Genomic DNA, 27,408 nt, shown 5'->3' on the forward strand with positions numbered 1-27,408 from the left:
ATTGAGTTGGCCATGCCCAGCCAATAACATGACCAGCAAGCCACACGCACCAACTAAACCGGTTGTTAAAAAAATTGAATCCCACCCCTGTTGATGAACCCTTTTCAGCTCACTTTCTTTCACATAAGATAAATGAAAAACAAAGTAGAGCTTGAAAGAGGACAGGAAGATGCAAGATCTATGGCAATACTGGGGAAGGTAGTTATTTGGGTTCCATGGTCTCACCATTTCAAGGTCAGGAAGCTTGGAGATGATCACAGGCTGTCTTCAAACTGAAGGGTTAAGGAAGTGACAGGTGATGTAACAGGGCAAGAGGCATTGTCATTCTACTGTACTTCCACTTTCTCAGGTGGGAAGGGAGATTGCCACTTGTGATGTATGGGACCCAATCAGAAGTATTTTGTTCCCAACTGCCCAAGTCCCTTGTTAACTACGACTCACAGACTGATTCCTGTATCCTGAAAACTATAACTTACACCCTTCCCATTTATGTTATCTCAGAATCCAAATTTATAATCCATCAAGGAGTGATTGAGTATTTAGCTTTGATCTATAGAAGCATAAATCTCCAGCCTCTTTCCTATTTGTCTTATCCTGAGGACAAATGAAGCCAAGTTAGCTAAAAGCATGGGAAACAGAAATTTCTTTATTGTTATGTAATAACAACAAAGCTGTACCATTCCAGAGGACAATATTCTTTTTCTTGTGCCATATCCATCATCGGACATTGGTGATCATGTTGGTGATCCTATTGTTATCAACAGCCGCACAGAAAAATGCTGCTGAGTTTTGTCCAAACCAGTCCCTTAGATTTTGAAGCCATGATTATCTTCTTCTGCCTGGACCTCATTTGCCTTCAATCGTTCCCTGGAAGATTAAGTGAAGTATGCTGTATTTTTCCAGATGTCACATCCCATGTCCGAAAATTCTAACTTTCGCTTTTTAATGGTTTTGATGCTTTCCCTTGGCTTTCCCAGAGGGACAATCACAATCCTCTTTTGTGTGCAGAAGCTCTGCAGCTGAGCTGGCAAGTAGTTTATAGAGAAATATGTGTTTCAGCTATAATTTATTTATTTATTTTATTTTATTTATTTGATTTGCCAATTGTTTACAAGATAATAAGTATAAGTGTATACATAGTTGTGAATACATGAAATGGGTACATATAAGAAAAATAAAAGAAGAATAAGAGAAACAATAGGACAGGGACGGAGGCACGTTGGTGCGCTTATGCACGCCCCTACAGACCTCTTAGGAAAGGGGTGAGGTCAATAGTAGACAGTCTAAGGTTAAAGTTTTTGGGGTTTGGGGAAGAAACTACAGAGTCGGGTAGAGTATTCCAGACATTGACCACTCTATTGCTGAAGTCGTATTTCCTGCAATCAAGTTTGGTGCAGTTAACTTTGAGTTTGTATCTATTGTGTGCTCTTGTGTTGTTATGGTTGAAGCTGAAGTATTCATTGACAGGTAGGACATTGCAATGTATGATTTTATATACCATGCTTAAATCAGACCGAAGATGGCGTAATTCAAGGTTTTCTAGTTCTAGAATTTCAAGTCTGGTGGCATAAGGTATTCTACAACGAGTAGAGGAGTGGAGAACTCTTCTTGTGAAATATTTCTGGACTTTCTCAATTGTGCTAATATCAGATACGTAATGTGGGTTCCAGACTGATGAACTGTATTGGAGTATTGGTCTAGCAAATGTTTTGTATGCTCTGGTTAGTAGTGTGATATTACCAGAGAAAAAGCTACGTAGGATTAGGTTAACAACTCTTAATGCCTTTTTGGCTATGTAGTTGCAGTGGGCTCTAGCACTTAGATCATTAGAGGTGAGTATTCCAAGGTCCTTTACAGAGCTTGGGTCATCAACAAGATCTTGACTATTCAGCTTGTATTTTATTTTCTGATTTTTTTGCCAATATGTAAGACAGAGCATTTATTTGTTGAGATTTGAAGTTGCCATTTGTTTGACCATTCTGATACATAGTCAAGATCTTTTTGTAGGGTAGCAGTATTGTCTGTGGTATTGAACAGCTTTACATCATCAGCGAAAAGAATGCAATTGCTCTTAATATGATCACAGAGGTCATTTATGTAGAGTATGAAGAGAGTTGGTCCTAGAACACTGCCTTGGGGGACACCACTATTGACAGGTACAGAATTTGATAGGACGCTCCCAATTTTGACCATTTGTTGTCTGTTTGCCAGGAATGCTTCTATCCAGTTATTCAGTTGTCCAGAGATACCATAGGATTTTATTTTTAGGAGTAGTTTGTCGTGTACCACTGAATCAAAGGCTTTACAGAAGTCTATGTAGATTGCGTCTATTGCTTTGCCCTGGTCGAGTTGTGTCGTCCATATGTTTTTGCAGTGTAAGAGTTGCAGATTACAGGATAGTTTTTATAATGCATGAGAAGTCTAAATACTGCCCTACATGACTTCAACCTCCATTAATTTCAGGCACTAAAAAAGTGATATACTCTTTAATAATAATTCCCTGACCATTGAAGGTATGAAAAACAAGATACGTGATTCAACTTTTACACATTAGACATAGGAAAGGGGATAGAAACCAACAACTCCAGAGAAGCACAAAAGACAACAGAGGTGGGAAGAAAAATATGATTAGATGCCCTCAGACTCTTTCCCTATATAATTTTTTTTCCAGACATAATTCAGAATGCAGCAATCTTCCACCTGGAGAGGAAGGTGTAAATACAGATGTTTAATAGAGAAGCAAAGTAGCTATGCTAGAGCACTTACATGGATGCGTTTCACCCACATGAAGAATCTTATGTCTTTGCCTCAAAAACATGAGAAGTTTTGTTTTTTCAATAGGCAACACCTCTGTTTTGAATATTGATGTATTTATATAGAATGTCTCAATATGCTATCCGTGTCTTCCTAATATTCTTTTTCTTCAGATATCTCTTCCTAAGTAACTTTTCTCCACTATACAGCACTTCCCTAGTAAGTGTGAACCAGAACTAAACAAAAGCTTCCTCTGTGACCTTAATTAGTTGATTAGAACTCTTCCACCCTGGGCTGTTGCCTGAAATTGACAAAGCCATAACGAGTTACTTAATCGGTTAATCCATTGGGAGACTTAAAAGAACTGGTTGGGGAAGATGTCATAGAGAAAATCTACAGGGTTGCTGGGAGTCAAAATTGACTTGATTGCATATAAATAATCGGTTACACACAGTCTTTCTGATGTTGGAAAAAGTAATTTCATCTAAGTATTTTTTTTCCACTGTCACTTTTGTTGCCATGCCAAGAAAGTTAATCTGTGTGTCCTCCACGCTCCCACGTTTGTCCTCCTTTCTCTGGTTTGTAACTATTAGTTTGCAACTAATATTTGAAAAACACATTGACCAACCACACGTATATGAATTGTTTTTCAGGAACTCCCTGTGCTATTGTAAATTGCTCAGAGTTCTCAGCAGTTTAGGCAAACTACAGCACTAAATTATACAAACAAATAAAAAAATGTAACAATTATCTTTACTAGTTAGGCATTATTTATTTAAATAATAAACAATCTTCCACTCAGCATACAGATACCTAAGAGAGGTCTAAGCCAGGGGTGTCCAACCTTGGCAACTTTAAGCCTGGAGGACTTCAACTCCCAGAATTCCCCAGCTGGGAGTTGAAGTCCTCCAGGCTTAAAGTTGCCAAGGTTGGACACCCCTGGTCTAAGCACATGGCACACATCTTCTGTATCTTTAAGGTGACCAACTTTTTTACACTGAGAAGGAGGTGGCGCACTTTTGCGTGCGGCACACTCTCTCAAAACAATTCTGCTGTGTGGAACGCATAATCGCGTCTCTCCGCACTGTACCAAGCCTTGACGAATCGTCATGTCAAATACAAATACGTCACATCACACACAACAGATTAGCTTGGCATCGGTCAAATACGGAGATTGGGCGTTGGTTCTTACCTGATACGCCCCTTCTCGGCGAGCCGCAAGGAGCATCCAGAGACTGGGATGTGCTTCCGAGTCCTCTTCTTGCAGGCTGAGCTTTAGATGAGGAAACGCTCCGCCCCCTCACGTGACATCGCGGGCGCCTCCCCAGTTTTTGCGATAACGAGAAGAGAGGTTATTGATTCTTTCTAATCTACTATTGGCTCCTTGGCTGAAGAGAGAGCCCCCACCAGACGGAGAAATTAGGGTGGGGCTGGATGCTCCTTGCGGCTCGCCGAGAAGGGGCGTATCAGGTAAGAACCAACGCCCATTCTCCCTCGAGCCGCTCGGAGCATCCAGAGACTGGGACATACCAAAGCTGGGCTGTCCTACGGGTGGGACTCCGTCTGGCCCGAAGGCCCCTCCGGATCACTGATGACCCTCTGTAAGACCCGTCGGCCAAAGAGGCCTCCGCTGAGGCGTACGTATCTATTTTATAATGTCTGATAAACGGGGACGGAGAGGACCAGGTGGCTGCCCGACAAATGTCAGCGATGGGGGCTTGTGTGGCCCAGGCCGCTGAGGTGGCTGCACTTCTGGTGGAATGGGCGGTTATCCCACCCGGGCGGGCAGAGAATGGGAAAGGTAGCACCTCGCAATAGTAGCCCTGATCCAGCGACTGATGGTGGAAGGGGAAACCTTAAGCCCCATTGACCTGGGTTGAAAGGATAGGAAGAGGGATTCCGACCTTCGCATGGATTGAGTGCGCTTAATATAAATACGCAAGGCCCTTCTAACATCTAGGGTGTGCCAGAGGACCTCCCTGCCCCTGGAGGGCCTGGGGCAGAAATTTGGTAAAATCAGTTCCTGTGACCTATGGAAGGGAGAGTTAACTTTGGGTAGAAAGGTAGGGTCGGGACGAAGGACCACCCGGTCTGCGTGGAACACGCATAGATCGCTCCTGACTGACAGAGCTGCTAATTCCGAAACTCGACGAGCAGAAGTAATAGCTACTAGAAAAACTACCTTGAAGGTGAGAAACTGCAGGGATGACTCCCTCAAAGGCTCGAGCGGGGACGTGTAAGAGAAACGAGGACCTTGTTGAGGTCCCATGTGGGGAACCTGTGAGCGGTAGGAGGGCACAGGTTGGTGGCGCCCTAAGGAAAGATCTAACCCTGGGGTGGTGAGAAAGGGAACCGTAGTTATCACAGGAGACCACGGTTGAGAGAGCAGAAACTTGCCGTCTCAGGGTGTTAGGTGCGAGCCCCTTGCGAAGACCCTCCTGAAGAAATTCCAGGATCTGTGCCACCGAGGGAGAGAGGGGATTAACCTGAGACCCGCTACACCACTTGCAGAACCCTTTCCAAGTGGCATCATAAATTCGTGTGGTGGAAGGGCGCCTGGCGTAAAATAGTGTCGATGACTTGAGTTGAAAGATTCTCAGAAGTCAGACGGATCCGCTCAACCTCCAGGCGGCTAACTGGAGCCATTGAGGCTCCGGATGCAGAAGGGCCCCTGAGAGAGGGAGACCTTGTCCGGGGGATCCTCCATGGGGCGCTACTGATAAGATGCGGAGATCCGCAAACCATGGTCGCCTGGGCCAATAGGGAGCCACCAGGAGAAGTTCTGCCCTCTCCTGAATGAGTTTTTGAACTACTCTGGGAACTAACGGGAGCGGAGGGAAGGCATATAGGAGCCCTGGGGGCCATGGGCAACGCAGAGCGTTGTGATTCTCCGACCTGTGAGACGGATACCGGGAGAAGAACCGTGGAAGCTGAGTGTTGGTCGGGAAGCGAAGAGGTCCACCACCGGAAGGCCGAATATTCTGGACGCTTCCTCGAAAAGGGATGGATGGAGACGCCATTCCGCCTGGTCCACCGTGGCCCTGCTCAGCCAGTCCGCCTGAGTATTGTCTACTCCGGAGATGTGTTCGGCTTTTAAAGATAGGAGGTTGGATTCTGCCCAGCGGCAAAGGCGCTCGGCTTCCCTCATTAGCTGGATGGACTGGGTGCCCCTTGCTTGTTGATATGGGCCTTGGCGTGGACGTTGTCCGTGAGCACGAACGTGATGATTGCGGATCTGAGGAAAGCTGCGCAGGGCCAGAAGGACGGCGTGAAGCTCTAGCCAATTGATGCTGCACCCTGCTCGGTCAGCGACCATTTGCCCTGTGCAGAGATCGAGTCGAGATGGCGCCCCAACCGGATAGGCTTGCGTCCGTGGTGACGGTGAGTCGTTGAGGTTCCGCGAATAGGTGGCCTCTGTTGATGGCGGGATTGGTCCACCAGAGAAGAGGCGTGAGGACCTTTGGAGGGACCCTGACCTTGACCCTCGAGTTGCTTCTTCCGGATCGTTGGAGCGGGAGCAGGAACCATTGGAGGGATCTGCTGTGTAGACGAGCCCAGGGAATAATGGAGATGCATGATACCATTTTGCCCAACAATTTAGAGAGGTCCAACAAGGCCACCCTCCTTGAACGCCTGATCTGATTGACCAGGGCTTGAATGCTAAGGAACCTCTCCGGAGAGAGGAAAACTCTCTGTGAAACCGAATCAATTATGGCCCCCAAGTGGTTAATTCGAGTAGAAGGGGTAAGTTGGCTCTTTTGCCAATTGACTAGAAAACCGTGTGCCCGTAAGGCGGAGAGGGTGACCCTGGTATCCCTGACTGCCTGGGATTTGGACGGGGAGAGAATAAGAATATCGTCCAAGTAGCAGTGGAGGCGGACGAGGAGCGGTCCTGAGATGGGCCGCCAGGGCCGCCAGGACCTTGGTGAAGGTCCGGGGGGCGAAGCCAGACCGAAGGGTAGGGCCACGTATTGATAATGAAGGTTATTATGGCAGAACCTGAGGAATTTGTAATGGGAGGGCCTGATTGGAATGTGGAGGTATGCCTCCGACAGATCTATGGAAGATAACCAGTCTCCCGCCTGGTGCCTAAGAGAATTGATTGCAAGGTGTGCATCTTGAATCTCGCTGGATGAGGTGACGGTTGAGCCGTTTCAAGTCTAGGATGGCTCTCCAACCCCAGAGTGTTTGGGCACCACAAAGAGATGGGAGTAAAAACCCTTTCCCTTCTGGGCCGGAGGGACAGGTTGAATGGCCTGGATGTCAAGAAGATGATGGATGGCTGCATCCATTAGAGCCCGTTTGGAGGGATCCCTTGAGGAGGGGATGGGATAAAACAATCAGGGGGCGGACCTGAACTCCAGGGCGAGACCAAACCTGATTGTGTCCCTAACCCATGCATCGGAGGTGGATATGTCCCATTGGGCGGCGAAGTGGCTGAGGCGGCCGCCAATGGGGAGGAGGAAGAGGATCTACCTTCTACGGTAGGGCCTTCCTCCCGATCCCGGAATGGTCTCTTGTAGCCGCCACCGCGTCTGGTTCTATCACCCGGGTCCGGCGGTCCTGGGACCGGAAGGAAGGAGGTCTAGGGTATCTGGGCGGGAAGGGGGTTGGTAGAAGGGGCGGGGAAGCTCCTCCGAAAGGGCTGGGGGCCCCTGGTCTCCGATCTTCGAAAAAGGGAGGGCAAATACTTTCTCTTACTGCGGCCCTCGACCAGCAGTGGTTCCAAAGCTGGGCCAAACAGTTTGTCTCCCGTAATGGGAGCAGTGGCCAGCTTGACCTTATTCTTACGTCCGCCTGCCAGTGTTTGAGCCATAGCATGCGGCGAGCGAAGCGTGCGACGAGATGGCTCTGGAAGAAAATTTTACCGACTGGTAAGTGGCGTCAGCCGAGAACTCGGCTGCAGCCACTAACCGCTATATCCTGGTGAGCTCTCAGATTGGAAGCAGGGATGTGGTCCTTGAGCTGGCGTAGCCAGCGGATGGAAGACCTGGTGAAAAATGAGGCGGCCGTAGCGATTTAATGGCCCAGGCGTCAGATAGGTGGGCCCTACGCAGCGCCAGCTCCGCCCGCCTGTCCTCAGGCTTTAAGGCCTCTAGGGCCTCACTAGGGGTAGAGGAAGAAGCTAGACCCACAATGGGGTCATCAACCTCCGGGATATTCAGAAGGTTAGACAGAGCCGCATCGAGATTGAAGAATCTCTTGTCTTGGCTAGATGGAGCAGGAGGTGTCCCTGAGGAGGTAAGTTGCTTTGCAACCAGATCTACGAAGATGGGAGGGGATGGGATGACCTCGGCTTCCACCACTGGTTGGGTGAAAATGGAGTCTTCTGGGCCCTCTTGGATTGGGGGGGTTCAGCAGGGGACTGGGGAAGAAGGCCAGATACATTCTTGGCCTTAAGGAGGAGGGACTTGAACATATGTGGTTTGAACAGCCCCCAAGGTGGGTTGGTCGAGGAAGGACCCTCGTCCTCCGACATCTCCCCCTCCATGATGTCAGCCTCTAAGAGGGGTTCACTATAGCGGGAGGATCCCATCCGGGAATCCTCTTCCTCCTCCCTGAAATCCCCAAAGTCCCCTTCCTCCTCCATCTGGGCCCCAACCGGTGGAGGGCTATCCCTCTGAGAGAGTACCTGATCAGTTGGGGGACCGGTTGTGGAAGGATCTGGTGATAACGAATCGTGTTCAGAGGCTCGCGGAGAGAAACCTGATCTGGACACGTGTTGTAGTGCCTCTGCTATGCCCTGGCGGATGGCTGATTCCATCCAAGCCTTGATGTGAGGTGGAACCTCGGAGGTAGAGGTTCATCCTGGCGCAGACCAGCGGCTGTGGGTGTAAAGGTGGCCGGGGTCCGTCTGGTCGGAGGTCCGGGGTCGGAAGACCCTGGGCGAACTGCGCCTAGGTAGGGAAGAAGGGTCTGAGGGGAGAGGTAGAGCAGAGGTAGAAGGGGTTGGAGGAGGAGGTATAGGCGTCTCCGAGCGGGACTCCCTTGAACGCCGGTCGAACTCTTTTTCTAACGCTTTGTGGCGCCTCAAGGCGTCACGTTGTGCGGCCTTGGAAGGTTCCTTGTCCTGTCTGGAGCCCTTAGGTTCCTTGTCCTGCCTGCGCAAGTAGTGGGACTTTGCTTTAGCCTTCAAAGAAGGACGTTTAGATGGATTGTCGTCTGCCATGTTAGGTAACAATACTAGCAAAGGCGGTTGGCTCGCCCAGAATAGGCCTGGATGAGGCCGGGTGAAGGTGAAGCTGGCCCTCTCCCCCTTTTGGAATTTGTAGTGTACAGAGATAACAGTGAGGTATCTGAACAATATAGTATGTACAGGAAAAAATAGATACTCTATTTGTAATTCCTTTGATTTCTTTTTGTTTGTTCTTTTTATCTTTTTATCTTTTTCTCTTTTTTTTTTTTTTTTTTTTTTTGTACGCAATATATATACAGGTTATCCGTAAATGTCTATATATCTATGAAAAAAAATTATTACTGTACAAAAAAACAGAAATTATTATTATTATTATTATTTTTCAAATATATTCCTTTTATTCTCGAACAGTAGCAGTAACTGGAATCTCAGTACAGGCCGGATCAGTCAAATAAACGCCTGAGGCCTATGGTAGAAGAGAGGGCCTCTGGCAGCAGGCCTCCAGACAAGAGAAAACAAAACCGGAGGGGGGGGGCTGCAACTTCGCCCCGAAACGGACTGCGGGAGGCCAACTAAGATAAAAGAGCGAGCCAGGTAGAAAGAAATGGGCAGCAAAGCTCTGACCCAAGGCCTGGGGCTCTAATTCACCGCAGCTAGAATCAGAAAAAAAGGCGCCCGACCACGAGGCGGAGCCAAAATGGCGACCGCGAGCTGAACCGTCGGGGACGCCTTCGGGACGGAAAAGGAGGGCTTTGCCGGTCAGCTCGGCACGCCTAGGGCCTTAGGGGCAATAACCCTCCCGGTCGGCGTTTGGGGTGGGGGGGAATCCAGCAGTAAATGAAAGAAAAAACAACGCGTGCCACGAGGCAACGCGGAGGCAGCGATGCGATCTGATAAGGATGGGGGGGGCGCTAAACGCGCTGCGAGCCCGCAGCTTCGTCTCAGGGACGAGGGAAAATTTTCCCTGAAGTCCAGACCCTTTGCGCAGGAGGAGAAAGAAGGCAAACCTTATCAGAAAGTGTAATAGGAAGGAAATCTGCGATCAGCCAAGGAGCTCTCTAACACACAGCCTGACTCTTCGAGGCTGAGCAAAAGACTGGGGAGGCGCTCCGCGATGTCACGTGAGGGGGCGGAGCGTTTCCTCATCTAAAGCTCAGCCTGCAAGAAGAGGACTCTGTTGTATTGGTCTAGACGGACACACCAGGCAGACACAGGAGCTGAAGAGTAACGTTTCTTTATTGAAGCAGTAACAGATTAACGTGGCTGCCCAGCTGGGCTGGCAGCCGGCTGGCTGGAGCCGGAGCCCCAACTCCCCCAGCTGATGCCGTTTGACAGCTCCTTATATAGTCTGCTGTCAAACGGCACCAACCAATGGGAACAGTAAGATGGTCCCGCTCAAAATGCGGACCAGGTTGAAGACTTAGCTAGTCAGGGACACAACACCCCTTTCCCCTAGCTAAGGACATGCGCTGCCCAGCCTTTTGGAAACACAATGGTATAAACAGGAAATTGAACTAGTGAGGAAATTGAACTAGTGGCCAGGGACGAGCACCTGGCCTGGGAAGGAGACCCTGACAACGTGGCAAGCAACCCTGCCCAGGTGACCTCCCGCCTGTGGCGGAGTAGGGTCCCACATCCCAAGGGTTGTGGGTCAAATACTGACAGCTGCCTGCCTTGGAACCAACGCTGTAGAGATGGCAGGTCTAGCTGTGGCTTGCACAAAAAATGGCACCCCACCTGTCACAAGGCAGGAGCCTGAGAAGGGGAACCAGATAAGATGGTGAATAAACCTGTCTGGTGACCGCCTGCATGGGGTAGGGTAGAGGTGCCTGAACCCTAAGGCTGGAGGCTCGTTGTGCTCTCCTGGCCCCCCCTTGGGACAAGAACATCCAACCTCCCACCTACCTAGCTTTCGCCCCCCCTGGGGAGTGTAGTACTAATGACAAGGGAGACAAGCCAAGGTGGGAGAGACCCTGGAGGTGGGTGCATGGAACTTCCTTGTTCAACGCCTGACACCCCCCTCCCCCTAAATACCGGATCCATCCCCCCAGAGCCATTGGAAAGGGGGGGGGGGGCAGAGAGAATTTTTATTATCTGCATCTCTGCAGAGCCAATGGCTGTACCCATGTCCACAATGGTGAAAAGCCTGAAAATGGAGAAAGGCCTGGAGCTGAACGCAGCAGGCCCACGAAGAGCTGCACCTGCAGTAGGCCCATCGCTCGGCAGCCGGTGGAAGTCGAGGAGGCGCTCGGGCTGTCGGCGGCCACGGCGGAGGTGGCGGCGGCAGCGAAGGCCGCAGCGGCGGCAGAACGGAGGCCGCGGCGGCGGCAGGAGAGGCCGCGCGGCGGCGGCGGAGCGAGGCGACGGCTGTGGAGGCCCCGCGACGGCGGCGGCAGAAGTAACGGAGGCCGCGCGGCGGTAGCGAGCCGCAGCGGCGGCAGAACGGAGGCCGCGGTGGCGGCAGGAGAGCGGAGGCGCGGCGGCGGCAGGAGAGCGGAGGCCGCGGCGGCGGCGTAGCGAGGCGCGCGGCGGCAGAACGGAGGCCGCGGCGGCGGCTGAAGAGCGGAGGGCGGCGGCGGCGGCAGCGTAGGCCGAGGCGGCGGCAGAACGGATGGCGCGGCGGCGGTAGCGGAGAAGCGCAGCGGCGGCTGAAAAGCGGATAAGCGCGGCGGCGGCAGGAGAGGCGCAGCGGGCGGCGGCGGAGCGAGGCGACGGTTGTGGAGGCCCGGCGGCGGCGGCAGAAGTAACGGAGGCCGCGGCGGCGGCAGCGGCGCAGCGGCGGCAGAACGGAGGCCGCGGTGGCGGCAGGAGAGCGGAGGCGCGGCGGCGGCAGGAGAGCGGAGGCGCGGCGGCGGCAGGAGAGCGGAGGCGCGGCGGCGGCGGCAGCGTAGGCCGCGGCGGCGGCAGAAGCGGAGGCCGCGGCGGCGGCTGAAGAGCGGAGGCCGCAGCGGCGGCTGAAGAGCGGAGGCCGCAGCGGCGTCCTCGGCGGGAGCGGCTGCAGCGGAGGCGCCGGCGTCCTTGGCGGAGCGGCTGTCGGGGTCGCGCGGCGCGCGGCAGCGACGGTAACAGCGGCCGGATTGGTGGGGTGGAAGTGTAGTCTCGCCGGCCTTCACGGCCTTGAGGCGAAATCTGGACCTCTGCTAGAGGCTGTAGGCTTTGCGCTCTTGTAGCGCCCACGGGGTGGGGTTTTTTCGCCAGCCTTCACGGGCCTTGAGGCGACGTCTGTTCCTCGACTGGGGAGGCTTTTCAGACTTCTGCGCTTTTGGTAGCGCCAACAGGGGTTTCGCCAGCCTTCACGGGCCTTGAGGCGACGTCTGTTCCTCGACTGGGGAGGCTTTTCAGACTTCTGCGCTTTTGGTAGCGCTAACAGGGGTGCCTTTCGCACGGGAGGCTAGAGTGCCTGTCAGGCAGTAACTTTCTCCTCAGCTCAGGGAGACTTCCTTTTCCTCAGCTCAGAGAGACTTTTCCTCAGCTCAGAGAGACTTTTCCTCAGCTCAGAGAAACTTTTTCTCAGCTCAGAGAGACTTTTCCTCAGCTCAGAGAGACTTTTTCTCCTCAGCTCAGGGAGACTTCTTTTCCTCAGCTCAGGAGGCTCTTTAAATTTAGCCTAGAGACTGTCTGCTTGGCTCCAGACATTCTGTGGCTTCAGCTCTTTCTTCAGTGACTTAGCTTCTTGCCTGGGTGTCTCTTCTGACATCCCACCTTCGTCGCCAGTGTTGTATTGGTCTAGACGGACACACCAGGCAGACACAGGAGCTGAAGAGTAACGTTTCTTTATTGAAGCAGTAACAGATTAACGTGGCTGCCCAGCTGGGCTGGCAGCCGGCTGGCTGGAGCCGGAGCCCCAACTCCCCCAGCTGATGCCGTTTGACAGCTCCTTATATAGTCTGCTGTCAAACGGCACCAACCAATGGAACAGTAAGATGGTCCCGCTCAAAATGCGGACCAGGTTGAAGACTTAGCTAGTCAGGGACACAACAGACTCGGAAGCACATCCCAGTCTCTGGATGCTCCGAGCGGCTCGAGGGAGAATTACAGATTAGTCTTCAAATATCAAAAAGGAGGACATGTAGGAGGATACTTTTCGAGAGAGGACAGAACTTACAAAAGGAGGACTGTCCTCCCTAAAGGAGGACGGTTGGTCACTTTAGTATCTTCCACTCTTATTTGGAGTAAATTCCAACAAACAACTATTAAGAAAAGTGGAATAGATTTACAGTAGAGAGCTCCAACCCAACTCTAAGTCTTTGCCCTTTTTAGAAAGCTTTGGTGAAAGATGATTTATTTTGTCACAACTGCAGGAATTTTATGGAGCTGTTGGTCATTGTTCATTTCTGTAATTTGCTGCACCTTTTAGATTTTTATTGTAACACTAATTACCATCTGCCTTAAGATTTCTTCTAGATTCTTTTGTTAGAGAAAGTTGGTTGAGTAGCAACAAGGAAAAGCTTTTGCTGGGTTACAGCTTTATCTCTGGAATGCTTCCACTTCCTTAGTACTGATGGTATTAAGATAATTTTGTTTTCTAACATTGTTTTAATTATATGGCAATGAATTGTGGTTGTAGTCCCAAACCAGAGGGCACCAGATTGCCTTTCTCTGTTTTAAAAATTAGACACATGTTAAACATTAGACTTCATTTTGTTTTAATTGTGTAAGTGTGTAAGATCTCAGAATGTTGCTAAAATAGGAGGCCTGTGCACTGCAAACTGCAAAATAGACAGCAAAGCCTTAATAGACTTCTGCCATCTGTTCAACTTACAGAACAATCTTGGAGATAACCACAAAATTCTGCCACAAAATTGCCACAAAACAACTGTGGCAACTGCCACAAAATTCCAAATAAAACCAATCTATTGATCCATCTATCTACTCACTTGGATTTGACTTGATGGCACATAATAATTCTGCCATCCTCTAAAAATACTTCATTTGTTATATTTGTATTTGGAGGAAAGCAATGTCTGAAACTCCATGGAAAACTACAACACAATCTAGACTATGTTTACATAAATATTAAATTGGAAAACATGAACATTTACTGTAGAGCAGGGATATCAAACTCACGGTGGCACGGCGGTATCTCGTGACGTAGTGGGACTTTTCCCCCCTTCGCTAAACCGGATGTGGGCGTGACTAGCATGTGACGCATCTGGCCTGTGGGCAGGAGTTTGACAGCCCTGCTGTAGGGAGAGAAAAGCTGATTAAATGCTGATTAAAATGAATATACATGTTTTGAATTGATACAAGGCATATCCAACATGCTGTTCTTCATACTTTGTAGGTTACCTCAGCCAGCATACTGATTGGAATTTATAGAAATTGAAGCTCAAACATTTGGAAGGTGGCAGACATAAAAAAAGGTCATGTGTTTGCATCCACCATCTTGGTTTTTATACACCTCATCCTCTCTTCAATGCCCCTGACCTCACATGTATCTACTCAGTCTTGCTAACTTCACAGGATTACTCAAATTTCAGAAGCATTCAGCAGTCAATCAGTTATAGCAATTTCTTTTTCCTTGTAGATAGGTATAAGATGATGGTTTCGAGAACTACAATGAAGACATGTTTTGAACGTTTATGAAGTGCTTCTCAAAAACCACAGTGCTTTTTAAATTCCCTAACCTTCCTTAAACTAAATCTGTCAGGTAGGTTGATATGTTTATACCCACTCAGTATTTTTAAGGTGAATTGCTGAAATTAAAACCACTTGTCATCTGATTTACATATATCAGAGTGATAGCAACATGGGAACTACACTTTTTCTTTTTGTCAACAAGGTGACTTTGTATCTTATTTTACAAAGGACAATCTTCCATTTGAAAGACCATCTGATAGCAATCTCCTAAGCAGGGGTGGGATTCAATTTTTTTAACAAACAGTTCTATGGGCATGCCTTAATTGGTGGGCATGGCTTGCTGATCATGTGACTGGGTGGGCATGGCCAACTCGACGTCACTCACATCAAGGGGCGCTTCTCCTTGCCTGGCCTCTCATGACAGTTTTAGACCAAAACTCAGAAAGGGTATGTAAACTCACGTTTGAATGTCAATCTTTCTAGCTAGCCAAGAAGCCTTGCTAAATGTCACTCATCTTGGTTCCTTGTCATTAAAAGCTTCTTTCTGGCAGCTCTGCTTCATTATTCAATTATTTCTTCGAAGTGCTAACTCCAACAGGGGAGTATTTCCTCCCAACAGCAGTGTAAAAAGCTTAAAACAGCCCTTCCCCTTTAAGAAAGTACTAGCAAACAAAAAAAAAACAACTCATTCGGAGACAGTAAGTCTAGGCATACTGCCCAGAATGCAAGAAGGGTGGAAAAAACAAAAGGAGATTTCTTCCAACAACTGGTTCTCCGAACTGCTTAGAAATTTGACAAGGGGTTCTGACGAATAGGTGAGAACCTGTAGAATCCCACCCCTGCTCCTAAGGCGTTCTTTCATTGAAGCTCAAATTAAAGAAAAAGAATCATGTTAAGAAAGCATGAGGACTGACCTTGAAGTGGCTATCATTAATTGCTGGCCAGGCAGCAGACTGAGTAGACATGCAAGTCACACAGTCTACTGCATTATTCTGAAAGATGTGATACATTGATTTAAATTCTAGTGATTATTTTCAATCTCTGGAAAAAAAGCTAATGCTGGGAAAGGTGGAAGGACAGAGAAGAGGACAACCAACAGCAAGGTAGATGGACTCTGTTATAATGTACCACTTAAAAAAGCAGGTTAGGGATAGATGGTCATGGAAAAAAAAATCTATGTGATTGCTAGAAGTTGAAAATGACTTGATGTCACATAATCATTTAAGCAAAATTATTTCCAAATTTGCATCTCCCTCCCTCTCAGTAAGCATATTGATTACTTTATCTATCTATTGATTTTGTTTCTTAGGTGGATTATTCAATGTTGTAACCAAATATTCTGTGGGTTTAAAGTACATCTAACATTGCAGGGGGATGTTAAACTTTTGTTAGGGAATTGCACAGCAGGTGTCTAAATGAGGCCAGAGACACAGAAACTTGTAGTTTTATATAAATAAATATATTTTACATCTCCATTACAGTAAACTAGATAGTCAGGCAAACAGGAGCATCATGAGGTAAATGACAGAGAGCACACAGGAGAAAAAGGAGATGGGGAAGAGAAACTCCCTCTCCACACCCACAGCAACCAATCACAGGGCAGATTGCCTCACACAGGCGCCAGCACACTTCAATCAGTCAACCACATCCGTGCATTCTGGCTCACTGCACAACACCCCGCTGCTCCAGCTACCTAAATTTAAATACCTTAACAGCTTTTCAACCAGAATCTTCTGTCAAGGATTGGGTTCTAGGAGAGTCTGTTTTTTTCTGGAGAAAGAACTTAATCGAGTTTGTTCTAACACAATTCCAATATCCCCTAAGAATCTCAATGGAAAAACTTTGTGAATAGCCTCTTTTCTCCTATTCCAGCACACAGACATTTCTTTCCATTCTTATGCAACCTGTCGGCTTGCACACCAATCTATTGACTCTGTTAATATCCCTGGGCAGATTGCTGAGCTGTTAGCCACACCTTGCATAACTCATCTTTGGGGGCAATTATTATGAATTTTTTAAAAAAGGAATGCAAACAAAGACATTTGCTTCAGGAGATTGGCTCAGCTTGAATAGAGGATGTTTGCTCTCCTCTCAGTCCTTCTTGGCCTACAAGGCATAAACATTATACCTAATGCAAAGTGTAAGTATATGCTCAGGAGCATTATTTATTTTATAATTAAAGATCATGGGCTTTATTAGTCACCAGCTATTAGATAAAACTAACCTTGTTTTCTGACTGAAAAATTTGGGTACTCCTTCTACGTTCCCAGAGTTCATAATATGGATAAGTGTATATATTTGAAGTTTAGATACATTGAAGATTATGATTGTTTATTAGGATAGTAATTTTTTAAAAAAAACATCCAGGGATATACAATCATTATAGTGAGCGACCAGAGCAGGGATGTCAAACTGGATTTCTTTGAAGGCTGGATCACCCTTGTAGTTTTCTGAAAGCTGCCTGGGTGGGTGTGGTTAGGAGACAGGATGGGACGGATGTATCCTGCAGCACTTTGCCAGCCAAAACAGGATGCGGGGGAGGCATGAAATCAGGCCCTTAATACATTCAGGATCCAAACCCTGAACACATAACTAGATCTTCAAGCCCTTACAAAAGATCAGCAGGGTCAGGGCCACCTAACTTCTGGAGGGAGAATTTTTCAGAGGACGGGGCTACAGCCTGAGAAGACAAGCCTTCTAGGTTTCTGCCAGCCAATATGGTTTGACTGATAGGATCCAGAACATACCCATCCTATTGGGCTGGATACACGTGTACATTTTGGGGAATGATGTATGCAAGTTTAACAGAAATAAAACACAATTTGCCATAGTAAACGATGCCTGCTCAGACTGTTGCACATGCAGTAACTATTGAGGGGCAGATTCAAGGCCTTTGTTATCCTTTCTTCTGGGTCTGTAGAGATTCTCAGTCATCCAGGTCATGGTTGCCCAAAGGAACTTTTTCAGGAGGCAACTGGACTTTGTTTTTTTTTCTTTGAAGATGTTTCGCTTCTCATCCAACAAGTCAAAGCTGAAGAAGCTTCTTGGATGAGAAGCGAAATGTCTTCAAAGAAAAAATAAGAAAGTCCAATTGCCTTCCTGAAAAAGCACCTTTGGGACTTTCTTCTGGTTCTTTTATAGTGGAAGTTAACTTTGACAACTCAACCTTTATGGAAAGGAGTCTAGCCATGCATCCTACTTAACAACTTTCTGTAAAAGAATGTTCTTTTGAAGGGTTGTTCAGTCCAAATCCATTTTAAAGATAAAACTTCTATACAGTTACAAGGTTCTGGAAGTTGTCTAGGATGGTGTGTAGTTAGTTCACACAGAAAGTTGCCAGGCTTGTTAGGTGACTCTGCTCTGTCTCAGGGACAAGTTGGAGAGCACAATTTTTTCACTATTTTTGGCACACCAGATCAGTTGTGTTTGCATTATCTTCTCTTTGAAAGACATGGCCTCAGGTTTATGAAAAGCAAGTTCACTAACTCACTCATTCAAATCAAAACAATCTGTTTCACCACTAATTCTATGAAATATTGGCTCACATCAGAAATTCAAAGATCAAAAGACACAAATTTAATGAGCTAGACTGTAATCTTCCATTTAATCCTCACATAACTTGATAATATCTTCACAATCTTTCAATATGATTTATGCAAGCCACTGATAATGGAATAATGGAATGGTTAAGTATACAGGTGAAACTTGAAAAATTAGAATATCGTGCAAAAGTTCATTTATTTCAGTAATGCAACTTAAAAGGTGAAACTAATATATGAGATAGACTCATTACATGCAAAGCAAGATAGTTCAAGCCATGATGTGTCATAATTGAGATGATTATGGCTTACAGCTCATGAAAACCCCAAATCCACAATCTCAGAAAATTAGAATATTGTGAAAAGATTCAATATTCTAGGCTCAAATATATGAGATAGACTCATTACATGCAAAGCAAGATAGTTCAAGCTGTGATGTGTCATAATTGAGATGATTATGGTTTACAGCTCATGAAAACCCCAAATCCACAATCTCAGAAAATTAGAATATTATGAAAAGATTCAATATTCTAGGCTCAAATATATGAGATAGACTCATTACATGCAAAGCAAGATAGTTCAAGCCGTGATGTGTCATAATTGAGATGATTATGGCTTACAGCTCATGAAAACCCCAAATCCACAATCTCAGAAAATTAGAATATTGTGAAAAGATTCAATATTCTAGGCTCAAAGTGTCCCACTCTAATCAGCTAATTAAGCCATAACACCTGCAAAGGGTTCCTGAGCCTTTAAATGGTCTCTCAGTCTGGTTCAGTAGGAATCACAATCATGGGAAAGACTGCTGAACTGACAGTTGTGCAGAAAACCATCACTGACACCCTCCATAAGGAGGGAAAGCCTCAAAAGGTAATTGCAAAAGAAGTTGGATGTTCCCAAAGTGCTGTATCAAAGCACATTAATAGAAAGTTATGTGGAAGGGAAAAGTGTGGAAGAAAAAGGTGCACAAGCAGCAGGGATGACTGCAGCCTGGAGAGGATTGTCAGGAAAATTCAAAAGTGTTGAGGACTTTCACAAGGAGTGGACTGAGGCTGGAGTCAGTCCATCAAGAACCACCACACAGAGACAGATCCTGGACATGGGCTTCAAATGTTGTATTCCTCTTGTCAAGCCGCTCCTGAACAGCAAACAACATCAGAAGCGTCTTACCTGGGCTGAAGAAAAACAAAACTAGTCTGTTGCTCAGTGGTCCAAAGTCCTCTTTTCTGATGAGAGCAACTTTTGCATCTCATTTGGAAACCAAGGACCCAGAATCTGGAGGAAGAATGGAGAGGCATACACTGCAAGATGCTTGAAGTCCAGTGTGAAGTTTCCACAGTCTGTGTTGATTTGGGGAGCCATGTCATTTGCTGGTGTTGGGCCACTGTGCTTCATTAAGTCCAGGGTCAATGCAGCCTCTACCAGGAGATTTTGGAGCACTTCATGCTTCCTTCCACAGACGAGCTTTATGGGGATGCTGACATCATTTTCCAGCAGGACTTGGCACCTGCCCACAGCACCAAAACCTGGTTCAATGACCGTGGGATTACTGTGCTTGATTGGCCAGCAAACTCGCCTGACCTGAACCCCATAGAGAATCTATAGGGCATTGCCAAGAGAAAGATGAGAGACATGAGACTGAACAATGCAGAAGAGCTGAAGGCTGCTACTGAAGCATCCTGGTCTTCCATAACACCTCAGCAGTGCCACAGGCTGATAGCTTCCATGCCATGCCGCATTGAGGCAGTAATTGCTTCAAAAGGGGCCCAAACCAAGTACTGAATACATATGCATGCTTATACTTTTCAGAGGTCTGATATTGTTCTATGTACAATCCTTGTTTTATTGATTGCATGTAATATTCTAATTTTCTGAGATTGTGGATTTGGGGTTTTCATGAGCTGTAAGCCATAATCATCTCAATTATGACAAATCACGGCTTGAACTATCTTGCTTTGAATGTAATGAGTCTATCTCATATATTAGTTTCACCTTTTAAGTTGCATTACTGAAATAAATGAACTTTTGCACGATATTCTAATTTTTTCGAGTTTCACCTGTAAATAGTAGATTATAAATGGTAGATATAAACTAGATTTTAACTTTGTGGTAAAGACATTATGCACATACAAACAAATAATTCATGTTATCGGGTTTTCTTCATATTCCCAATAAAGAAACCAAGAGAATTGAGTTTTTAATTTAAAAAATAAAGGTACATTGTCAATTTTGTGGCTACCTAGGCAAAATACCTTCTAACACAATTCTTCTCTGCCTGTTTTCCTCATCTTAACATGTTCATGTTGGTTTTGTGTGTTTTTTTCTGCTTTACCTATTCCAAAGAGTAGGGATTCCTTCCTTCTTTTGAGGATGTTCTATGGAGTTTTGCCATAGCCTCTTAATACTGAGTTCTGATGCACAAGTTTCCAGTCACCACTATTGGTATCTTCTGTAGGTTGATTGGGAACCTAATATGCAAAACTAGTAAGAGCTATGCTTTATTCTCTGGATAAATATCATGAAGTCAATAGAAGAGTCTAGAAAAGCCATAATTGTATCATATCTGTATGCATATCTGCTATAGACAATAGTAACTGTATTATCCTGAAGGAAAACACATTAAGTCAAGAAGAATATGTGTATAATATCTAAAAAGATTGAGTAATGGAAAATTTCATTTGATGTTTAGACATTTGATGTCTAAAATATTCTCATTTCATTCTTACTGGACCAGAGTAATTGTCAGGATAATCTCATTCTTTCTAACCATGGTGGATTTAAAAGAAACAAATTCAAAGAGTTATAGAAAACTTAATCCTTTAGGTATCAACAGGTTAAACCATTACATCTTGTAGTGTCAAAATCCAATTTGCACATCACTAAGAATACAGCCATAGAAACTTTTCATGATTACTCTGTCCCAGGATAATTGTTTAGAGAACGTTCAATCTTCACGCAATTGAAAGTCAGTTGATCTTAGGAAGCTGAAAGAAAGATATTCTTGTAGTGTTAATTTGTCCAACAAAGTGAAACTCAAACAATTATTTCTTGATCCACACTATCCTACAAACTCAAACCAATCCAACAAGGTGAACAGAAACTTCCAGTTAAGCAAACAGATATTTTTGGTCTTGTTGGCTTTGCTTCCACTGACCAGATTAGGATATGTGTAATTACATCTAAATTGTCACAAGGTGATAACTGAAATTGGGTCACAATTAATTCAATTGTAGGCAATAGCCTACTACTCAGCTGGTACCAATATTCATTGACTTAGTAGTTCTTAGTCTCACACTTGCTTTAGCTGCCAGACAGAAAACAGGAAATCTCAGATTATAGGCAGGGGTGGGATTCAAATTTTTTAACAACCAGTTCTGTGAGCATGGCTTAGGTGGTGGGCGTGGCTTGGTGGTCATATTATTGGCTGGGCATGGCCAACTCAATATCACTCACATTGAGGCACGCTTCTCCTTGCCTGGCCTCTCATGACTGTGGGGATGCTGCAACAGGTGTAAGTGTGAAAAATGAGTACCTTACTTTTTTCAGTGTCTTTGTAACTTTGAATGGTCACTCCACACAAGCAAAGTACCAGCAAAGAAGGAGAAAAAACTCCAGAGACATTCCTGAGACAGGAAGTCTAGTCCTGCCAAGAATGTAATAAGGGTTAACGGAGAGGCAGTTTCTGTAAGCAACACCAGAATGTTTCCTTCCTGCCTTCCTTACAGGATTAGGCCAGTAATTTCTTCTAACTGGTTCTCTGAACTGCTTAGAATGTTAACAACCAGTTCTAGAGAATAGGTGTGAACTGGTAGAATCCCACCCCTGATTATAGGCTAGAGAGGAAGATGAAGAAAGTAGTAGCCAACCACTTCAGTACCATATCCAAGAAAACTTTATAGACATCAGAAATCAGATTCAAGAAACTCTTTTTCTTTACATTTATTAATCTATCATGCCAAAGCTCTGCATTTGTAATATTGGAATAATGCTATTGGCACAGTGTATAACTACTGGAATGGTAATGGTTGTTTTAGAATTTTAAATATTTTCAAGAATAAATGTTAAGCATTTTAATTAAAATGATATAAATTATAGTACATTAGATTCTCATAGTATGATATTTTCATATCTAACTTACATACCTAAGTTGGATATATCTAAGCTGGCTGTGTTTACAATAGACCAGTGATGGCTAACCTTTTCCTCATTGGGTTAACCCTCTGGAGTACTTTCCTATCTGCCACTGTGCAATTGGCAAACCATACAGAGGTGCACTAAGTTAAAATCATCCCATTAGGACATTGCATTATTCTCCTTCTCCAAATCTCTCCTGTCACAATGAAACCTAAGAAGGAACTTCATGGGAAACCTAAAACCATAGCAGTATAGATATATAGATTATACAGTATAGTAGAACTAAATCAATTGTGCATATGTTGCATGAGTCTTTCAATTTGTAATTGTGCTCTTAGGTTCTAATACATCATAAATAAGTTAGATAATAACTAAGTGACCAGAAATAAGTAAGAAATACCTTTCCATATCATTCATATGTATGCAGAGGCAGATATGAAGTTTCAACAGGACATGATCTTAGCAAATATATGGAGGACTGTAAATTAGCTTATTTGGTGATTCCCGTATATCCTGCTAAGTGAAATAAATTGGTTATGTTTAGAGTTATGATTCTCAGTTAATTGTATTTTGTTGGAACTAAGATAACATATAAGGTCTGTGTGTGCTTGTGGCTATTTTGCATGACGTGTATGAACCTGAATATAATAAGTTTTACCTTTCTATTAGCTTAGTAATAAGCTTAGAGATCTATTTGTTTATGGATTGGGCAATCACTTGTCCTTGACTCATACGAAATTCTCTTTCAGTATTTCCATTGTTTGAACTATCAACTTTGCACACAGTTATAAAATTTGAAATCATGTTGATGATTACCAGAACTTATACAATTTTCATCTGCAATGTAAACTATGCCAAAAATGCTCTGAAGAAATATTTCAACTTTCTGACCAACTCCTATGAATAGCAGTAAGATGAGCAAGATGGAGGTTCTCATCTTCTTCCCAAGTTTCCCCTTCTGTGATATCTTGCTTATTTTAAGAAGGTGATTTTAAGTGCATCTGGAAAAGAATAAGCAAAAATGGAAAAAAAAACCACTTGAGAGGTATCATGATATAACATGCACTGTTCAGGTATGCATAATGAAAGGCGAGGGAAATTGGCAAAGTAGAATGAGACACAAAAATGCCTCTGGAAGTTAAACAATTATTTGAGGCATTATGCAATCATTAGGTATGTACTACTAAAAATTCAACAGGCCTTGGTATTTTAGCAAGGCTCGGAAGAATTATTTCCCAAACCTTATTATTCACCTGTCCTTCAATCCTTGAGGTAGTATTCATCTGATGTGGCATTATTTTCTCAAGGATAAACTATCATGGCTGGAATTTGAATGGGAAGGCAATAAATCGAGTCAGCTCTGTGACACACATAAAAAGGGGGAAGAATTTAATTGGATCTTTTGTGATATTTGACAGCCAGTTTGGCATAGGAACCAAGAAACGGTGAGTTCTAGCCCCGTCTTAGGTATGAAAAAAACAGCTGAGTGTTCTTGGGCGTCGCTCTCTCTCAGTATGTGCGAGTTGGGACTAATATTTCTGACACCATTTCCTTGAGCACAGGTTCTCCTCAGGGCTGCGTTCTAAGTCTGCTGTTGTTCTCTCTGTTGACCCATGACTGTTGTGCTAGGTTTGCCACCAACCATATTGTGAAGTATGCGGATGATACAACAGTCGTGGGCCTTATTCAAGATGACAATGAGGGTGCTTACCACAAGGAAGTAGAGAGTTTGGTGAAGCCTATAATTTCTGTGTTGCATGAGAAAAGTACATCTTCCTCTCCCTGTCCTTACCACTTTCTATAGAGGGACAATCGAGAGCATTCTGTCATATTGCATTACTGTCTGGTTTGGAAGCATTACTGCTTCAGACAGGAAGGCGGTGCAGAGAGTGTTGAGGATGGCAGAAAAGATTATTGGCAGTTTATTCCCTTCTATCCAGGACATAGCACATAAGCGATGCTTGAGCAAGGTATGCAGGATTGCTACCCATCCTCATCATGACCTGTTTTCCTTGTTACCTTCTGGGAGGAGGCTTCGTGATATCTGAAGCAGAATATCCAGATTCAGTCACAGTTTTGTTCCATACTGTATAGCAGAGGTCCCCAATCTTTTGGGCATTTAAGGACCAGCTCCGTGGAGAAAGATTTTTCCATGGACCTGAGGGCTGTGGTTTTGCATGCTGCCTGCATCCTGCAGATGGGGCTTTGCTTGTTGGTGCAGACCAGTTGCTGGCATGCTGTGGACCAGTTGGGAACCCATGCCATATAACATCAACCTTGTGAATTCTCAAGTTTATTCTTTCTATGTATTCAATACATCTTATATCTATATCTACATCTACAGGTATATATGTATATATCTATATATCCATAATGGCAAACCTATGGCACATGTGCCAGAAGTGACATGCAGAGCCACTTCTGCTGGCACATGAGAGGTTGCCCGGAAGAGTCCCACTGTGCATGTGCACAAATGTTGCCGCTTGACAGCTGATTGTCGGGTAGCTGGCGCGCTTGCATGGGGGGCGGAATGTGCGGGAGATGCTCAGCGCATGGGGGTCTTGTGCACATGCACAGAGATGTGCAGTACACGCAGGGGGTCACACGTGCATGTGCAGGGGGCATGGAGGGGCAGCACACATTGCCTTCTGGGTGCTGGTACGTGAGTGTGCGTGCAATTTTCAGCATAGGAGCCGAAAAAGGTTAGCCACCACTGCTATATATCTATATCTACTGTATATTTATCTATCTATATATGTGTGTGCCTATTGCACCCGTGTGTGTGTTTACATACGTGTGTGTATGTATATTGCATGTGTATATGTGTGGTATATATGTGTATGGGTAGATATATACTTCCTTTTGAGAGAGTCGACAGAATTTCATTTTTAATGTTGGCCAGTGTGCTCAGAGTAAAAAAAAATACAATAAAGGTTATCTTTTCTAAAAGAATGAATGCTTACACCTATCTTCTCCTGTATGTAATTTTTTGGGACAATAGCACTTAGACTTACCACTTCATAGTGCTTTACAGGTCTCTCTAAGTGGTTTACAGAGTCAACATCTTTTTATGGGGGGGGGCGAGGGGGGGGGGGGGGGGTTTGTTCGTGGCGGGGGGGCGGGGGGGGGGGGGGGGGGGGGGGCCCGGGTTTTAGAGTATTGCCCCCAACAATCTGGCTCCTCATTTTACTGACCTCAGAAGGATAGAAGGCTGAGTCAAACTCCTGGCAGTGAGCAGTGAGTTAACCTGTAGTACTGCATTCTAACCACTGGGCCACTACGTCTCAAAGACCCCAGAAAAAGCACTGAAAGAAGAAGACAGCCTTTTCCATGCAATTGTCCCCCAGATGTCATCATGTTGACTATGTGAGTAGATATTTAAGTAACTAAAATGGGAAAGCTGCAGCATAGAACCCTAATACCAGGGACATTTCAGAATACAGCCCCAGTTGTGATGATGAAAAGGATGATCATCTATGCACCAGAATCTGAAGATCAAAATCATCTAGATCAGGAGAAACTCACATTGTCATGACGGAGTCACGTGATGTATCGGGACTTTCCCCCCCTTCGCTACACTGGGCATGGGCATGGCCAGCGCATGACGCATCCAGCCAATGGGCCGGGAGTTTGACAGCCCTGATCTAGAAGGTAACTTATTACCTGCATTTTTCTTAGCTCCACTAATTAGGTTTTAAAAATGTGTTTAGTTGAAGAAAGAAAATACCTTACTATAAAAATACTTTCAAACAAAATGAAACCAGACTCATAAATTGGGAAGAAAGCAATTCCTTCCTTGAGGAAAAAAAAAAAAAGCAATGAATGATGAATAGATTTTGCCTGTATTTTCCTCCTTTTATGCTTTTTATGGATTTGTTTTATGGATTTACATTTTTACATACCATGTCCTGGCACTTCGTATTCAGATTTATGAAAAGATTAGAATTGTTTTAATCTTTGTCTTACATAACAAGGTATCTGCTTCAAGGCAAAGACTTAATAGTCTGTTCTTTTATTCTGCCTCTTGATGCATAAGAATAGAGGCAAGGAGAAGATAACCATCACTGCCCCCCTAATCTTAGGCTGGGCATCCTCACTTTTAACTTTTATTTACATTACAGTTAAGATGAGATTGAAATCAGCAGGATCTTCATTTGCAAAATCAAAGGAAGACTAACTCATATTTGAACAATGACGTGGATTTCATTATAGGGGCTAGGAGAGGGGAAAAGGTTTCAATAAAAAGGTCAAGATGCTAGGTGGAATTAAAAGGACAACACTTTGATATATTAAAATTAAATTGAGGAGCAAGAAATGAACAAAAATGTATTTCAAGAGCATTTCTTGAAGTTAATTTGTATACATTATAAAATGAATTAACTATACTATCATAATCCACATTTGCTTGCCATTGACTGCCTTCTGTTTGAGTTTTGCTTCTTATTAGCTCAAGGCTGCATGGTCTATTTCATGAACTAGTACAGTCTACTATTTTGGTATAAATGTTAACGCTAAATAAATGTGCATATGCATAAAAAATATCTATATGCATCCAAGGATCATCCTAAATTTGTTTAGTAGGCCAGCAATGATTCAGAGTGGCCCTGTTTATGATGCTGAGCTTTAAAAAGTCCAGACAAATTTTAAAAAATGTCAGCTTGATAGAAGCTCATCCTGCTTCTTGCAATAGTTATTTTTATTGAACTCACCTGAGTAGAGATATAGAACACAAGTCTATAGCAGTAATTCTAAACCTTGGCTATTTTAAGAGAGATGGATTCAACTCCCAGAATTCCCCACTGGGGAATGAGTTGAAGTCCACGTCTCTTAAAGTAGCCCAGGTTGAGAAACAGAGGCCCACAGCTTGAAGTTTCAGGATGACGTACGATACGTAACTGTTTAAATGTGGTTGTCAGAGTTTCTTCTAAAGTTGTCACCAAATTGTAACTTTAATGAGACAGGCAGAAAAGTCAGAAATCATCAAATTTGTAAGAAGCAACCTTTATTACCGAATTTAATTTGAATTGTTTACATTGAAATTTAATTTGACTTTTGTTTTGATCCATCTCTTTTGATTGGTTCTGCTCATTTTTTGAAGTATTCTTTACAGGTTTGACATTACGAGGCCACTACTTTGAAAAAAAAACCACCCTACACATCCCTAATCTAAGAGATTATACAGTTGGTTCCCCAAGTCATTCAGGAAAAATCAGAAGTTTAATAAGGTGTGAAATAAAAAGTTTGATTTTGTGCTGTTTGATATGT

At 44.8% G+C, this 27,408-nt stretch overlaps 1 long non-coding RNA gene across 1 annotated transcript; it reads right to left on the bottom strand.

The window, feature by feature from the left end:
- Window positions 1-626: 626 nt before the first annotated feature.
- Window positions 627-15,107, bottom strand: LOC148131525 (uncharacterized). Its single transcript, XR_015749001.1, has 3 exons — window positions 14,932-15,107; window positions 13,958-14,073; window positions 627-867 (listed from the first exon to the last, which is right to left on the bottom strand). It is a non-coding gene; the product is annotated as an uncharacterized LOC148131525 (long non-coding RNA).
- Window positions 15,108-27,408: the final 12,301 nt, after the last annotated feature.

The sequence above is a fragment of the Notechis scutatus genome, chromosome 3 (assembly GCF_049901735.1).
Source record: "Notechis scutatus isolate UNSWTSFEM ecotype Mainland chromosome 3, rNotScu1.2, whole genome shotgun sequence".
Classification (NCBI taxonomy): Eukaryota; Metazoa; Chordata; class Lepidosauria; order Squamata; family Elapidae; genus Notechis; species Notechis scutatus.